This window comes from Chiloscyllium punctatum, chromosome 3 (genome assembly GCF_047496795.1).
Source record: "Chiloscyllium punctatum isolate Juve2018m chromosome 3, sChiPun1.3, whole genome shotgun sequence".
Taxonomy (NCBI): domain Eukaryota; kingdom Metazoa; phylum Chordata; class Chondrichthyes; order Orectolobiformes; family Hemiscylliidae; genus Chiloscyllium; species Chiloscyllium punctatum.
The window spans coordinates 69,647,878-69,662,097 of NC_092741.1; the positions used below are offsets into that span (position 1 = coordinate 69,647,878).

At 39.4% G+C, this 14,220-nt stretch overlaps 1 long non-coding RNA gene across 1 annotated transcript in view; it reads left to right on the plus strand.

Annotated features, from left to right (window-relative positions):
- The window catches only part of LOC140454875 (uncharacterized), a 64,315-nt gene that overhangs the window by 693 nt on the left and 49,402 nt on the right, over positions 1–14,220 (plus strand). The window lies entirely within an intron of this gene.

The window sequence follows — 14,220 nt, forward strand, 5'->3', positions numbered from 1 at the left end:
TATTTTGTACAATCTTCATTGTAGAAAAGGAAGAACATTTTCCAAACATTGTAGAAAATCAAGAGACAAAAGCAAGGGATGAACCTAAAACAATTACCATCACCGGGACAGAAATTACTTGAAGACCTACGATATCTAAAACCAGACAGTTCTCTAGAACCACATGGCTTTTCTCCTTATGTCCTAAAAGAACATAAGGATACATATGTACATATTTTCACTGACTGCAATGAAAGTATGTACATTGGTTACAATCTTCCAAAATTCCTTAGATTCCCGAGTGTCCAAGTAGATAGAAAAATGATAAGTTTCAAAAAAGGGAAAGATAGAAAGCAGAAAACAATAGACCATTTAACTTAACATCTGTTCCAGGGAAACTGTTACAATCTACTATTAAGGAATTTTTAACAGGATGGCTTGAAAATCATAATGGGATCAGGCAGAGTCAATTGGTTTTGTAAAAAAGGACTTGTGCAAAACTAATTACGAGTTACGAGTTAAGAACTCGTAACTTTGAGTTCTTTGAGGATGTATTAAACAATATGGATAAAGGGTAACATTAGTGGTGATGTACATGGATTTCAAAAAGGCATTTGATAAGATGCCACAACAAAGGTCACTAGACAAATAAACACACATGGTGTAGAGGAATAACATGTCAGCATGGGAAAATGACTCATTATATAACAGGAAATAGACAGGAAGGATAAATTACTCTTTTTGGGATTGATAGTCATTCCCATGGAAATACACCGATCAGGCAATGTCCCAGAACTATCATTATGATTCATGGAGTGAAAACAACAAACATTGGAGATCACAGAGGGTCAGCAAACATCCATGGTGTGAGAGTAAGCTAGATGACTCTAGTATGTCTTGTCCTATCATTTGGAGAGATCTGATAATGGTATTGGTGTAGTAGCATATTGTCATAAGGGAATTGAACTTGGAGCAATCAATATTGACTCTAGACTCCATGAAGTCTCATAGCAACATGGGAAAGGAAATCTCCGAGTTACCACCTACCATCCCCTGCCTCCCCCCAGAAAAATGATTAATCAGTACTCTTCCATGTAGAACACCAACTGAAAGATGCATTGAGAATGTCAAGGACATAGGATATACCCGGATTGGGGAGCTTTCATGTTCACCACCTACAGTGACTTATTCACAACAGTACTGACTGGTCTGCCTGAGTCCTAAAGGATATAACTGCTAGACTGTGTCTATATCAAGTGGTAAGTGAAGAAACAAGAACAAGAAACCTGCTTGATCTTGTCCTCACCAATCGACCTGCTGCAGATACATCTATCCATGACAGTACTGGTCAAATGGACCATTGCACAGTCCTTGTGGAACAAAAGAGCTGAAATCCAGATGGCAAATGAAAGTGATTGCATTTGACGTGAAGGCAGCATTTGACAGTGTGGCATCACAAAGCTCTAGCAAAACTGGAATCAATTACAAACAAGGGGAACACTCTCTGCTGGTTGGAATTAAAGCTGACAAAAATGAAGATGGCTCTGATTGTTGGAGGCTAATCATCTCAGTTGCAGGACATCTCTGCAAGAGTTGCTCAGTATGGTGTCGTGGTCCCAAACATCCTTAGCTGCTTCACAAATAACCTTTCTTCCAACATGAGATCAGAATGATTTTTTGCTAATGATTGCACAATGTTCAGCACCATTTACAATACCGTAGATCCTGAAATAACCAGTATTACCCAGTAAGAACTGGGTAATATTCAGGCTTAGGCTAATAAGTGGCAGTCATGGCCAGTTTGAACAAGAGAGAATATAACCATCTCACCTGGACATTAAATTGCATTACCTTGAGTGAATTGACCACTGTCAACAGCCAAGGGATTCCTATTTACTAGAAACTGAATTGGATCACTGGACTGAACTATAAGGGCAGGTCAGAAGTGAGCAATTCTGCAGCGAGCATTGTCCTATTTCCACAATTTCCACAATTTAATGGCATTTGCAAGAATATTCTTCACTTGCCTGGATCAGTGCAGCTCCAGCAACACTCAAAAGCTCAACACTATTCAGGACAAACCAGCTGGCTTCATTGGCACTCCATCTACCATCTTCACCAATCACTCCCTCCACCACCGATGCAGTGACAGCATTGGGAACTATCTACAAAATACATGGCACGATCATCCAGGTTTCTTTGATAGCACTTTTCAAATCTACAATCTCTACCACCTAAAAGGATAAGGGCAGCATATGTACGGCAACATCACCACTTTAAAGTTCCCTCATACAGCATCCTGACTTGGAACTATATCACAGTTCCTCATTGTCGCTGGGTTAAACTCTTGAAAACCTCTCATAAGAGCACAGTGATGTACCTACACCCCAAGGTCTGCAATGAGTCAAGAAGGCAGCATGCCCCCATATTCTCAGGGCCAACTCAGAGTGAGCAATAAATGTTTCCCAAGCCAAAAATCACATATCTTACGAGCAAATTTAAAAAAAAGAGACTTTTGCAGACACGTCTTGATTATTTTAAAGAGGCAATAGAGACTTGATCCTGTAGACGTTGTTGGGGTCAGTGCAGGTGGTTGAATCTTATCACTGAAGAAGGAATTCACAGCCTGTGGGCTGAATTTTACCAGATATTGGCCAAGTGCCATTTTTGTCAAGCTTCACAAAGGGTTTCTCTCTGCAAAGCCGTACGAGTTTTCTCATGTTATTGTCCCAAATTTGCCTAGGTACCACATTTCCTTCATTCAAAACTAGCCCGATTCTCCCAGTCACGATAGGCAGAAGTGTTTGCCACAGCTGAGGTTTCCCAGTATTCCTGATGCTGACATTATCTTTGAACTGCAGCAGTTAAGGTTGACTCTTTGAAATTGCTGTTCGCCATTTATGTAGTTGAGCAGTGTCCACAACCAAACATGAGGCAGTACGTCTGACACTTTCTTGCACATATAATTGCACTTTCCTACACCGGATGGATGAGTGATATTATCGCTGGTGTGTCAATCTAGGGACCCCCGTAATGTCCTGGGGACCCAGGTTCAAATTCTACCATGGCAGATAATGGAATTTGAATTCAATACAAATCTGGAATTATTCTGTAATCTGGAATCCAATGATGACAATGAAACCACTGTTGACTGTTAGAAAATCCCATCAATTCACTAAAACTGCCATCCTTACCTGGTCTGGTCGACATGCAACTCCAGATGCACAGCAATGTGGTTGACTCTTAACTGCCCTCTGGACAATTAGGGATGGGCAATAAATGCTGGCCAAGCCAACAATTCCCTCATCCCATGAATGATTTTTTTTTAACCAGGCCACACAGCACACCTGTCCTCTGCCACATCCTCTGCCAGATCCCAAATTGCTGAGACTCTTTCCCCAGTGTAGACAGGAAAGCCTTCAAATGCATCTAAACATTCATTTTTATTCAACAGCAGCAAAAGTGAGCAGAAATCAAACAAACAGAAATGCATTTGCCTCTCAGAACAGAAACAAGCAGCTTGTCTTTCTAGTAACAACAACTTTACAAACAATGAGTGATAGAGTCACCCCTCACCTACTGGAAACGGTGTCAATCAAGTCCTTTGGCTTTTAAACCTCAGTACTGCTGTGCTCTGTCATGCAGGAAGATGTTCCCTTGCAATATCCTCATCTCCCTTCTGTCCAGCTAATCAGCTTCCATCATCTTCCCTCTTTGTCTACTCCAATTGTTCAGAGCACAGTATGCTGGGATTATGCAGCACTCTGTCTGGACTGTCCAAAAATGACACCCAAGATGGAAGTCTGGAGGAGCAAAAGGCATGCCGGAATGCCACTCAGACTTTCACAATGGCAAATCCTGGTATCTAGGTTTTGTCTGGTGGTGGTAGAATAGCAGACTGCATATTAATAAAGGTAGATTAAGTAATAATGAGGGTGACAATTTGTGATAATCCCTGTTAATAGGCCTCTTGCCGCTTACTAACTTGTCTTGATATCCAGGGCTCGGTTGGAAAATGGGATCTTCAGTTCTTAAGACCAAAAAGGATCTTCAATAACATCCCATGTAATTTAAACCAAATGTTATGCTAGTTATGCTATGGCCCATAAGGAATGAGAAGAATTCTGCACCATGGAAGTTTGGGCTGTTCACATTAAAGTTAAGGTGTAAAGGTGGCCATAGGCATTTAAGCCAATGACTGATTTGTAAAAATTTCCAAACCCATGACCACTGCCAGCTAAAAGAACAAGGCCAAGGAATGGGAGCCTCACCACTTGCAAGTTCCCCTCCAAGTCATTCAGCATAAGACTCAGAAATATATCATTGTTCTTTCGCTGTCGCTGGGTCAAAATCCTGGAATTCCCTCCCAAAGGGCATTGCATACAGCACATGGACTGCAGCAGTTCAAGATGTAAGCTCACATCTACCTTTTCAAGGGCAACTAGGGACAGGTAATAAATGTGGGCCCAGCCAGGGTTACCCACATCCCATGAAGGTATAGAAAAAAAATCCATGTATTAATACATTATTATTTCCACGAACAGTGAACACTTAATTGGATAAGATACAGTGGAGATTTACTCGTACGATGCCAGGAACCATGTATTTGATAATGTGAAGAAGCTGAGATTTCTGATTGGTGTAGAAAGGATTAAGGGCAGATTTAAGAAAATGACAAAAATTGTGCATGGTTTTGATACAGTAGAGAAAGAGAAACTATTCCAGTAGCAAAAGGCCAGTAACCAGAGACCGAGGATTTCAAAGAACCGCGAGCAACATGAGGGATTCTTTTTGAGCAGCAAGTTGCTGTCCTCTGGAATACACTGGCAGAAAGGGTGGTGGAAGCAGATTCACAAATGACATGCAAAAATGAACACTTGAGTACTTGACAGGCAAGAATTATGGGAAAAGGCAGGGAGTGGAATTAATTAGATAGTAATATTAGCACAGACATGATGGGACAAATGGTCTCCTTCTGTGCTGTATCATTCTTAATTCTATACATATTTGCAGATTTTATATACACATTCTGGAGCAAATCCCTTTCCAAATTATGTTTGCAATATAATTTACTTGCATAAGTGTAAGGCATTGTTTCTATGCTGACAAAGGCTGAATAAAGGCTGTTTATATTTATGCCTCATTGTTACCCTGCCTTTAAAGCAGTCATTAACCATTTGAAGCTGGGATTCCTAATAAGCTACACAGTCGGGAAGTAGGGGAGGAGGAGCATCAAGACACATTCATATAGACCACAGAAATCACAGCTACATTAAATGCATTGGCATAAATAATACTAATTTTTTAAAATCACAAATAAATAAGCCTCATGATAGCACAAGTAGAAAATTCTGCAAACTAACAAAAACATTTATTCCCAGAAGTTGTACCATTACAGCATTAAATGCAAAACGATTCCCGTGTTGTTAAAATTCATTCCAATGATTCCCTATGATTACAAGCTGTTCTTTCTTCCCCTCTCCAAATCAAAGTAAACCATTTCTCTTTCACTGCCATCTGTGACAGTGTCATTTAAACCAATAACCTTCCCTTGCCCCCAGCAAAACTCCCACCCCAGTCCATTACCAAGAGTTGGTCTTATCCCCTGCTGTCTGACATTGCAATAAAGATGACAGACTAATTAAATGACTTGTAATTTCAATGATACAAAGAGAAGTGCTGCATGATGGTGCTTTCTTTGTGATGTTGGGTTTGTTCGGCCTATCTATCCAACAAGGCTAACATATTGTGTTCGGTTGCAGGGAGAGGTGGTGGGGAGGGGGAGTTTTATGACAGCAATTGAATGGTGCGAAAGAGAAGAAAGTAGCTAGTAGTCTTCAATGACTCTGGCACTATCAAATCTGGCTCTGTTGAGCCATTTTTTTTTGCCTTTGTGTCCAGATTCATTGTCACTCACAGCTAATTGTTCCATTAATGTTTATCATGGGAGATCCACCAGGGAGCTGTATATGCAGAGATAAGCTTCTCTGCAATGATACGTACCATCTCACTGATCTTTAAACATTTTGCTTTTTATTGTATCATGCTCCCTATTGCTCAGTGTTTGCGATCTCCTTCCCCACCATCCCGACAAAAGAAAAACAACTTAATCAATACACAGACAATGGTATCTCAGCAGACGTAATCAAATTGCTTGAAAATGTTAGCAACACAGGAAAGTCATGTGTGAACAGAGTAATTGAGGCAGTTGGTTCCCTCTACCACCTGCTGTTGGCGGCTTGGGTTAATTAGAAATTTACACCAACCAAAATCCAAATGAGGTCCTATTCCTGCTGCTAAGGATGGAAAACACATTTTAACCCTTTGCAAGGTTTACTGCTTACTCTTTTGCACTATTTGAAAAAATAATGTCTTTGATAACCTAGAACATTTGTATCCTCTTTGCAGTTGCTCTTTGCAAGTCAGCAGTGTAATTTACCAATATTTACTTGAAGATAGGTTAGCACTGCTGCCTCACAGTGCCAGGGACACGGGTTTGAATTCCAGCCTTGGGCGACTGTCTGTGTGGAGTTTGCACAATCTCCTCGTGTCTGTGTGGGTTTCCTCCAGGTTTCCTCCCACAGTCCAAAGATGTGCAGGTTAGGTGAATTGACCATGCCAAAGTGCCCATTGTGTTCAGGGACGTGTAGGCTAGGTGCATTGGTCAGTGAAATGTAAAGTGTTGGGTAGGGGAATGGGTCTGGGTGGGACACTCTTCGGAGGGTCAATGTGGACTTGTTAGCCCAAATGGCCTGATTCCACATTGTAAGGATTCTATGATATACGGAGTATTGTAAAGAAAAAAGAGTGCTCAGTGGTTAAAATGTTTGTGATAATCACTGGCACTTTCAAATGTCCTTGAGTGACTGTTTGACTACCGAATTAATTTGTTACAATGTAAAATGCAGTAACTAAACAAACAAAATAAGCTCTGATTAAAATGATGTGCAGATTTGTTAAAAAAACAATTTTAAGTTAAGACTTTGGCATACAAAATTATTAATTGCTGGTTGTTGGTAATGCTGTGTCTTGTTATGTAACACAACAAAAAGGTCCAAAACCAAACTAAAGAAAACTCAATTTACAGACCATTCTCCAACAGAGTATCTTGTGTAAGTAAAAAATGCCTTGGATTTTTTGGAATTGTTGGGAGAGTCAAACTCCAGCATTTGTTTGTTCTCAAAATACTAAGACTGTACAGAATTGAACTGCTCTAGTGAATATTTATGTATATAAAAAATTCTTTTATGACTAAAGTATATTTTTGAAATAAAAAATCTGAAGCACCAGCTTGATTATGTCAGATTGCAGTATTAAATATTTGCTCCTAGCTGCAACTATTTCATGACAATTTCAACTGATAAACAAGACTGTTTATTTTGGTAGAACTCTTCATACAGTGCATAACCAGAATATCAATATGATTTTTGTGAGTTAGTCTACGATCTTCTCCTGTACATACTGAATTTTCCCAATTGGTAATCTCTATAACTGTTACTGACTTATCAACAAGGGTGAGCTGGGTCACTCTCTAGACTTCTCCATGACATTTTCTGGAACAGGTAAATGATTAACAGTGTAACAATTTCATCATCTTTTCTAAACAAATGCAAAACCTACCATGGGGAACACAGAGATTTGAGAGGAAAATTGATAATGCTGTTAAAGTTCATTTTGATACTTGGTTCATAAATTTACTTCTATTTTATACATTGTGAACAACTCACGAAATGCAAGCTTAATTATACTTTTTATTCAAAATTAAATGGAAAGGGAAAGCAAAGGTTTCAGAGTCAGGAGCTCCTTTGGAGCTGAACCTCATCGGCAATTATTCTTCAAAATTATTGCAACTATTTGTCCCATCAAGAAAGGCTGTACAACTGTAAGAAGAAATGAATATATAAAAGTGTCAAATATACAAAAATAGACTTTAGTACATCAAATCTGCAATCAATGTTCCCTGTAATATTTCACAAGTAGTTCTTTTTCAAATATAAACGTTTTTGCACAAGTATTTAACTCTGTAGCTGTGTTGGACTGACTAGGCCGCTGTCCAACTATACTGACAAACTAGAGAGAGGGGCATCATTCACAATGGATTTTCAAAGGTGGATATTTATTTTCTGTACAGCTTCAAGTTGGTCTAATGCTGGATTTCCATCCCTGAAATCAACCCTCCAGATGGTCCTTTTTCCTCTGAGCAGGAAATTGGCCATCAGAGGGGGAGGCAGTGATGTAACAGTAATATCAGTGGATTTGTAGTCTAGAATGCCAGGTTCATGTTCTGGTGACATAGTTTATAATCCCATCATTGCAGATGATGACATTTTAATTCAATAATGAAATAAACATCTGGAATAAAGCCTAGCTGATGTTGACGATGTTAATATTGTTGATTGTCACAAAATCTATCTTCACCAATAGCTTTTGGGGAAGGAAAATTTCCATCCTTATCGAGGCTAACCTACGTGCAAGAGTCCAGACCCATAGCAATATGGGTTTACCCTCTGAGCAATTCAGGGGAAGCAGTAAATGTCAGGCAGTGATGCACATATCTTGTGAACATTTTTTTAAAAAGACCAGTGTTCTGCCTACTCAATCCCTACCTCCCCACTCAATTGACTGGTTTTCCTAAACTTGCCTTCCTCAGCAGCTGCCATTAGTTGCTGGATAAGTTTAGATAAACCAGTCAACTTCCTTTCCTCCCCATTGGATTTTGCTGAGCTCTGGTAACACCCAAAGACGAGTGTACATAGGGAGGTAGAGATTGAGTAGGCAGACCACTATCAGCCCCAATCAGTACTGACCAACTCCATCTCTGTTCTTCCTCAATAACTAGGGCAGACGTGAATGAATCTCAAGTGAATTAGTGTGACAAAATCTTTCAAAACATCTTTATTTGGTCTGTATGTTCCCCGGAAGCTTTATTACATTTTTCTTCCTGCCAACAGTAGATTTCCTTAACTCTCTCACTTAATTCAAGTCTTTTGTTATTAATTTTTCTTTGTTAAATTGTTGAGAGATCAGTCTGGGCAGCCAGAGAGGAACATTTGAAAATAGAGGAAGGTCGGCTGCTTGCAATTCTTTGCGGGAACCAAGGGAATCCCTCCTCCTTCTGATTCTACAAAAAGCTTTAAAAAAATGTCCAAGTTTGTGGGTCATTTTTGTAAATCCCTCCAGCAGCTGCTTACATCATTCAAATCCCAGAAATGCCACTTGCAGCTTGTTAGAGAAACCACTTTTGGCTGCTCTGATATGAAATAAGCACAGGCTTTTGCTTATTTCACAAAATTTCCTGCCTGCTGAAATAGAGGCCCTGATCAATTTATCAATGGCCTGAACTCCTGTGCAGAGCAGGCTCGGATCTGTGGCCTGCTAAACTGGCTACTTGCATGCCATTTGTAGGTGCACAAAAACAAGAACAACAGTGTTAAATGTAAACTCCAATTTGCCAAGACGCTTCACAGGAGACCAATTGTGCTTCTGACAATTAAATAGTAGGAACGTATGATTATATTATTTCCTCTTCACCCTGGTGATATCATTCATGCATTGGTGTTACAAGGATATTATTCATTTTCAGTCATGGAGACTAAATTCTACTGGACTGCTGCCATCAATGTAAGGAAGCTAAAGCACACATGTAAAATTACAGCTTTGGTAATTTCGCCCACTTTTGCATGCAGCAGAATATTCCAAACAATAGCTGATACAAATGACATATGAGAACAGGATATTATAAATTAAGCACCAGAATGCCTATTTATTAAACAAGAAAGAATGTGTAACTCCCTCCATGTTTTCCTACAAATTAAATCAAGTCCAAATTCTGCCACATAGTGTGTAATATTCTGTTTGTTTTAGACACAGTGAGGGAACAGGCACAGTGAAAGGTGACAAGTGTATCTTTGTTAAGCTTATAATTAAATTAAAATGTTCTACAGATGGTCTATACAAAAGCATAGGCCTCAAGTGACCACTGATTAGTGGGCTAGACCTATAATTTTTACTCATGACAGTATTGTACCTGTCAGTAGCTATGAAAAAAAGGGATTCCCACACAACAAAGAATGTGCTATTCTAGAGAACATCTCTATATCCACAACACAGTGCCAAATTCATGCTGAAATGAATTTGCTATTTACAGTGATATGGCACAAACTTGGCAATTGTAAACATTGAAGAATTACACATTCTAGCCTCATACCAGGATGCAAAAGCTGGCATAGACCACTTCACATAAATTTTGTAGGAATTCAAGACAGTAAGTGACATAGCAATCTGGAGCCTGTTCTTCCATCTCAAGGAGCACAAACTAGACAAAATTGATGGATTATTTTGTCCAGAAAGGTTATCAGTCAAAAAGTATGGTGCTGGAAAAGCACAGCAGGTCACGCAGTATTTGAGGAGCAGGAGAGTCGATATTCCAGGCATAAGCCCTTCATCAAGGCTTATGATGAAGCCTGAAACCTTCTCTACTTTTCCAGCACTACACTTTTTAACTCTGATCCCCAGCATCTGCAGTTCTCACTTGCTCCCAGAAAGGTCATCACTACACCATTATGTAATTCCTTATAGGTATAAACATCCAGGCTCATTCACGTATAACTGAATTTTCAAACTGGCAACTCTTTAGCCTTTGGCCGATATTTGCCATGATGGTCTTGCAGTCAGCAATCAGTTCAGATACTTCCTCATCTCCATTCTTGATCCCATTGTCACAGATAAAGATTTTGACTATTTTTGTTATTCTCTGGGTCTGTTCCATATCTTTTCTTAAATATTGGGAGATGCAGACTTGTGTAGATCTGCCATATAACTTATTTCACCTTCCATCACCAAATCAGACAAAACTACATTCAGCTCTGTCAAACCTCATTCTCCTTTGACAAAGCTATATAGTAACCCAAGATCAATGTTGCTCCAATCCGGTAGCAAGATATCAATAAATTGAGCTTATCCATTATGGAATTTCAGGCATAAAAACAGGAATTACTGGAGAAACTCAGCAGGCCTAGCAGCATCTGTGGAGAGAGAGAGATAGTGTTAAACTTTCAAGAATGATATGACTCCTTTGCATATCACTGTCAAAACATTAACTCTGTTTTGATCAGAGCTGCAGAGTTTCTCCAGCTGTTTTAATTTTCTAAGATCAGATTTTCAGCATCTGCAGTATATGCTATTATTACAGGATTTCAGGTGAGTTCATGTGCCTCTTCCTTGATTTATATTTACAACTATAATTTGTCTAACAAAATCTCTGGCACAATTACAAAAACCAGAACTCTTTTCCCATCTCTGAGATTATTTTTTCTGCCACATTGGTCCTGGGTCCATTTGTTGGAGTAAGATATAGTGAGGAATGGCAAATGCAGTTGTGCATCAACTGTGCTCAGGTTTTTACCCTTTCCACAAAGGGGTATAAAGTTGGGGGTAAAAATAGAGAAAAGAAAGGGAAACCCCCTCATCCAAACTAAACACAAGTATCTTTCTTGGAGTAAAATTAGCCTGGAGTCTCCTTGAGTTGGCGGCAACTCTTTTTGAAACAAATCAGTCCTCTCATTGGGATCTCACAAGGTAATCAGGTCAAGGATTCTGAGATTTATTTTCCCAGTTATGAGCAGGGATTGGTAATGTCCAAATCATGGTGGTGTGTGACTTGGAGAACTTGGAAGTGATAGTAATAAGATATTTCTGATCTTGTTCAATCTCTTAAGCTCGGAGGAATTGTCAAAGTACACTTGCTGTGTTGCTGAAATACATTACATGATGTCGGAGAAGCAGATATTGAGGTGATTAGATTGACTGCTGTAAAGTTCTTCGAGTGGTCTAATAGAGAATCCATCCAAGCAAGCAGAAAGTTTGGCTCAGTGGTAGACATTTTGTCTCCATATCATACACTTGTGATTTTAAGTTTCACTCCAAGACTTGGGCCTACAGTCTAGTCAACGGAGTTCAGGATTAATCAGAGATGCCTCATTTAGATGAAAAACTGAACAAAAACTCGCATCTATCTGTTCAGTTTGTCCCAAGAGTGGTAAAATCTGAACTATCAACTTTTAACTTGCATCGTCTCATTTTAATACCTGAGCCTTTCCCAGACTAAAGGGCTTTATAAAAAAGGGGAAAAAGAGAGATTTCAGATGGCCACAATTGCCACTTGACCAGACTAAACAAAGTTCACGAAACTGCAATGTGAGATCAACTAAGATAGTCAGAGTCAACATTAAAATTTTATCAAAACGCACTGAAGCTCAGTCAGGCAAAACTTTCTCTTACTTTTATTTCTCTTTTGAAACTTCACATCTTGGGATGAAAGTCACTTGCAGATTAGCAACTTGAAAAGCAAACGATGCAGATTTGGGAATTCAGGAGTGCACTGCATTTCATGAAAACAGCTTTGGACTGAGCAGAGAAGGAGAATGAATCCAGAACAGCCGAACCTGAATTGCCTGCTCACTTTCACTCTTTCCTTGTTTCCTCCTCAACGTCTTAGACCCCCACACAAGAAATAAAACAAAGCAGAGAAGCACCAATCACAAGAACTCAAGGAATCCACAAATTTTACAATTTAAGATAGCCCAGTAATCTCAAATTAGGCTCTCATTATCCAAGCAGTAAGTGCCCCCCTTATTGTTTCTGCTAAGCAAATTCCTTCATATTTATTTATATTGCAATCAGTTTGCCAATTGTGCAAGTTCAGATGACCAGCCACCTGTAGCAGTATACACATCCTCTGTCCTGGCCTTGCAGTTGTGATGTTGGTATCGCATGCTTAGCCAAGCCAAATGTATCATGAATTGAATGAGAATAATATACCAATATCAAAATGATGTACAAAGTTCAAACTATGGAGAGGAGCCACTTAACTCAAGAGCAATATGGATTGGCAATAAACGCTCATCTATTCAGCGTTTGCACATCCCATCAAGGGATATTAAAAAGAAATCAATAAGTACTTTTTAAGGTGGGTGACAAAGAAAGCAAAGCTCAATTAGGGGTGGCACATTGGCTCAGTGGTTAGCACTGCTGCCTCACAGCGCCAGGGACCCAGGTTCAATTCCTGCCGTGGGCAACTATATGTGTGGAGCTTGCACATTCTCCCTGTGTCTGAGTGGGTTTCTTCTGGGTGCTCTGGTTTCCTCCCACAGTCCAAAGATGTGCAAGTTAGGTGAATTAGCCATGCTAAGTTGCCTGTAGTGTGAGGTGCATTAGTCAGGGATAAATGTAGGGGAATGGGTCTGGGTGGGTTGCTCTTCGGAGGGTTGGTGTGGACTTGGGCTGAAGGGCCCATTTCCATGCTGTAGGAATCTAAAAAAAAGGTCCCTGTACAACTTACCTCACCTTGGAGAACAAAAAATAAACCACCCCTTTGTTTTTGTCAAGAAAAGGAATAGAACAAACAAAAGCAAAGTTGGGTTGAGACCTGTAAGTCTGGAAATTACTGCAAGCAATTTAAAATGAATGAATGAATAGCTTCATTAAAACAGCAGAGACAAGAATTTAATACAAAAGTGCTAAATATTGTCATAGTTTTGTTACAGTAATTTCCAGGCTATGATCTCACTTAATTAGTAAGAAAAGTAAATTAAATTAATTGAACTCGGGTCAACATAATTTAAACAGAGTCAGCATTACAAATTCAAACAGGACTATGGAGACTTGTTCAGTTTGACAATACATTCTGAAGTTCAAGACAACTTATATTTCTCTGTCTTATTGTAGCAACCAGTGCCAAGGTTATTATTCATCATTAGAAGATCAGGTAGCGTTTATGCTAAAAGCAAGACAAATGAGACAGCAGGTACCATCCAAGTTGAATAATTGTCCCTCTGTGATCACAAGTGGAGCCATCTGAACTGATGGTTCCCTAATTGACTTAATTGGCTCCATGCATACATGTTTCACCATTGTCAGATTTTGGCAACTGAAATCAAAGAGAAATTACTTACAAGTGGGCCATAGTTATACCAGTAGGATAACATTCAGTGCTTAGCTTTTGTGTCACATTAGCTACTCTGCATCACAATGGGAATATGGGTGCCACCTGGCCTCAATGTTTTTTGGCAAGTGAAAGAGAGATCAGAGTTCCTATCTGATTGTTGTTTCACAATTGTCATCAGAAAGTGTGCATGTGTATAAATGCTGTTTGTAAACAGGATTCGACTAGGCTAGATTTCCTTCATCCTCTGCACAATCCACTAGCCATCAGAACTCCTCATTCAATCTTAGGTATGAAGA